The following is a 4,736-nucleotide window of genomic DNA, read 5'->3' on the forward strand; positions in this document are numbered from 1 at the left end:
CCAACCTTCCTTTTATGGTCATAAACCTTGTGTTTAAATATCATAGATTTCTATTTACTTATACTAACGTTATGGTGCGAAAACCAAGAAAAATGCTTATTTGGGTCCCTTTTTGGCCCCTAATTCCTAAACTGTTGGGACCTAAACTCCCAAAATCAATACCAACCTTCCTTTTGTAGTCATTAACATTGTGTTTAAATTTCATTGATTTCTATTTACTTAAACTAAAGTTATTGTGCGAAAACCAAGAATAATGCTTATTTGGGCCCTTTTTTGGTCCCTAATTCCTAAACTGTTGAAACCAAAACTCCCAAAATCAATCCCAACCGTTCTTTTGTGGTCATAAACCTTGTGTCAAAATTTCATAGATTTCTATTAACTTAAACCTAAGTTATAGTGCGAAAACCAAGAAAATGCTTATTTGGACCCTTTTTGGCCCCTAATTCCTAAAATATTGGGACCAAAACTCCCAAAAACAATACCAACCTTCCTTTTGTGGTCATAAACCTTGTGTTAAAATTTCATAGATTTCCATTCACTTTTACTAAAGTTAGAGTGCGAAAACTAAAAGTATTTGGACGACGACGACGACGACGACGCCAACGTGATAGCAATATACGACGAAAATTTTTTCAAATTTTGCGGTCGTATAAAAACCTTTATAAACACTGGAATGTATCATTTATATCATTTATGGTTAAACATGTCAAGTTAATATCTACATTTCCCCAAAAACTCACATTATAAATGTTTTCATACATTTGTATTTATCAACAATAAGTATAACCTGAGAATTACAAAATAGAGAGAATATTATTTCCTTCACATAACAAATTAATTTCAAAATTATTTTCCTCTTCAGTTAAGATAAATCTGAAGAAAGACTTTAAGAAATTTATGACTGCAAATAATGTTAAAGCTTGAGAAAGACTCAAGTAAAATTTAGCGAAAGACTCAAGTAAAATCCAGAGAAAGACTCAAGTAAAATCTAACAAAAATATTTTTTTAAATAAACAGACGAAATAAATAAGAAGTCTTTGTTTTCAGCTAATTGCATTGAGTGTGTAGGCAAAGGTAGTATCTTTGGTTAGCTTGTTTGCTAGCTGAACCGTGAAGTCATTATTAGGTTTGGTAAACTACCCTCCTTTAAGAGTAGACTAGTCCAACAGATAACAAATCTATTTGGGCCATTTCAAAAAAAATGAAGCTTTTTACTTTTTGTGGTATATTTTTAAATTAGTTAAGTTTAGAATTATAACACAGGTGTTATAAAATGCAGGATAGTCAGGGCTAGCTGCATGCCAAGTTTCATGAAGATATCTCAAACCACTACAGAGAAATGTTTTAAAAACAGGCCATTTTTGTCAGGAGTGTGACGCTTTTAGCGTGACATTTAAAAAAATAGAAATTTTCAAAGTAGAATTGAAAAAGGTGGATCGTTTTTATGCTATACTGAAATATTTCTGGTAGTTGCTACATTATTAGTCATAAATATTTTTGTAATTTTGTCCAATAAAATTTTAAGTTAAGTAATCACTGACCTTTATTGTGAAGGTATGTACAAAAAATAAAGTCTTTCAAAAAATGACACTTTTAAAACTAAAGCTTCCTTGTAACCATGTTTTAAAGTCCAATAATGCCAGTATGGGAAATAAGTTTGTATTGGTATATTAGCACTATAATTAAGGGTATGTTGGTGCTCTAAATCACACATTTTATTGTTTTAATGGACACCAAAGAGAGGCACCCAAAAATGTCAGGAGTGTGACAACTGTCTTTAAACATCTACCAAAGAATACATAGGACTTAAATATTTTCTTCTTCTTTATTTTTCAGAAGTGGCTATTCCAAAGAGAAGAAAAAAAATTATTACAACTGTGATATGTTTATATCATAGATGTGGGAGTGCATTATATATGTCAGGAGTGTGACACTTTTTTTAAAGCGTTTTTTGTCAATTCATAATTTCACAAGGACAAGTTCAACAAGTTTCTTTGTGTTAGAAATGTTAAAACCAAGTTATATTCCTATCATTTACCTCTTAAAAGTGTAATCTATCATGATTGTGTGACACAATAAGTTTTAATTGGTAATTTTTCTATTTTTTGTGCACAGTAATGCAAATTTATCAAAGGAAATAAGTGTGTACAACTATAATATTATAAAGGAAAGTGAGGAAATGAATTTTGTACAAAATAGAACAATTATTTTGATTTAAAATGGTATATTTAAAGATGTTTCAATGATTAACCATTTAGATGTAATTCGTCACACTCCTGACATGAATTTAACGATTTAAGAAAAATATTAAGATCAGCTTTATTTTTAGGACAGATATTAATGATATTTGAAAGACAGCTAGTAAAATAAAGAAACTTTTGGTAAATCTTCCATTCCTTAAAACATCCACTATACTTGCTGACATAAGCCAGGCAAAATTCTCTAGAAGAAATGATTCAAAGAAAGAGACTTGGAAAGAGAGAACCCCCAAATACTGGCTGAATCTGAAATTAAAAAATGATCAGAGGAAGTTGGACAATCTTAAACAAAATGAAAAACTACAAAACCAAGCTAACAAAAAAAGGCTTAAAGAAAGAAGAACTTTGAATTCCAAATTTGATAAACAATATAAAGAAAAACAAAGGCAGTGGCAGAGAAACAGTAGAAAAAAAGGAAGAAAGATAAAAAAGAAGTTGGGTTGAATATATATATAGAATCGAACAAAAACAGCTCAGATTCAAATGAGAACAGATCTGTGACTGTGTCAGATTCCAGATCTACAGTGAGAAAACCTGCACAACACACAAGAAAACAACTGCCACAAAACAAAAATGCTTGGACGAGTACTTTGAAACACATCATTAAAAATGCTACACCCAGAAGAAAGGGCCTTCTCGAAGAGATCATTTCTAAGCATTTTTGTTTTGTGGCAATTGTTTTCTTGTGTGTTGTGCAGGTTTTCTCACTGTAGATCTGGAATCTGACACAGACACAGATCTGTTCTCATTTGAATTTTTGAGCTGTTTTTGTTCGATTCTAAGTCCTTATTCAACCCAACTTCTTTTTTATCAATCTTCCTTTTTTTCTACTGTTTCTCTGCCACTGCCTTTGTTTTTCTTTATATTGTTTATCAAATTTGGGATTCAAAGTTCTTCTTTCTTTAAGCCTTTTTTTGTTAGCTTGGTTTTATAAGTTTTTATTTTAAGATGTTCCAACTTCCTCTGATCATTTTTTAATTTCAGATTCAGCCAGTATTTGCGGGTCCTCTCTTTCGAAGTCTCTTTCTTTGAATCATTTCTTCTAGAAAATTTTGCCCTGCTAATTACAGCAAATCTAGTAGATGTTTTAAGGAATGGAAGTTTTACCAAGAGTTTCTTCATTATACTAGCTGTCTTTCAATTATCTGTCCTAAAAATAAAGCTAATTTTCATATTTTTCTTAAATTGTTAAATTCATGTCAGGAGTGTGACGAATTACATCTGAATGGTTAATCCTTGAAACTTCTTTAAATATTCCATTTTAAATCAAAATGATTGTTCTTTTTTGCACAAAATTCATTTCCTCACTTTCCTATATGATATTATAGTTGTACACACTTATTTCCTTTGATAAATTTGCATTACTGTGCACAAAAAATAAAAAAAATTACAAATTAAAACTCATTGTGCCAAAACAATCATGATAAATAACACATTTAAGAGGTACATGATAGGAATATAACTTGGTTTCAACATTTCTAACACAAAGAAACTTGTGGGACTTGTCCTTGTGAAATTATGAATTGACAGAAAATGTCTTAAAAAAAGTGTCACACTCCTGACATATATAATGCACTCCCTCATTTATGATATAAACATATCACAGTTGTAATAATTTTTTTTCTTCTCTTTGGAATAGTCACTTCTGAAAAATAAAGAAGAAGAAAATATTTAAGTCCTATGTATTCTTTGGTAGATGTTTAAAGACATTTGTCACACTCCTGACATTTTTGGGTGCCTTTCTGTGTATTTTTTTTAAATGACCCTAAAAAGAAAGTCCTGTTCTATGGCAAAAGATGTCAGTAATTGAAATCAATGATATAGCAATGTGTTAAGTGAATTTTTGTGCAAGTTTAAAGCATTTTTCAATCTTTGTAACATATGTCAGGAGTGTGACAAAATACTGAAAATAGAAGGCTTTTTCTACATACAATTACATAAAAACGGTACAATGAAATGACATTTTTATTTTTCCAAATGATCACAAAAACTCAGGGCTTTCAAAGTTTACTATTTTAACTGAAATATATTAAGATTCTTTTTATTGGCAAAAACTTCAATCACTAGTTATTATTATTTTTTTTAAATTAAGCTATTCAATTTGATTGTTATTATATGATTTAGCAGAAAAGATGGAAATTTTGGTTTTAAAATTTTTCTTATTCTATTGACTTTCATTTGGAAAAGGTTTGAGCGATGTTTTCTTGACTGTTTTATTACCAAACTTGTTTATAAGTAGTATGGTTTCTGTTCAAATGTTTTGAGATGTATGTTATTAAATTTTAAGATTATTCAATGTGTCTGTTTCGTTCTGCTTGAAACTTTGGAATTATAAAATTTAAAGTATCGGTAATAGGGTAAGACAAAAAGAAATGAAAAATATTGAGTTTGAAATTGGACCCCCTATGTCACACTTTTGCTTCATTTTTTTTAAAATGGCCCATAATTTGTCTAAGGCTAGGCGACTTCGAAAGGAGG

Source organism: Mytilus galloprovincialis, chromosome 2 (genome assembly GCF_965363235.1).
Source record: "Mytilus galloprovincialis chromosome 2, xbMytGall1.hap1.1, whole genome shotgun sequence".
NCBI classification, from domain to species: Eukaryota; Metazoa; Mollusca; class Bivalvia; order Mytilida; family Mytilidae; genus Mytilus; species Mytilus galloprovincialis.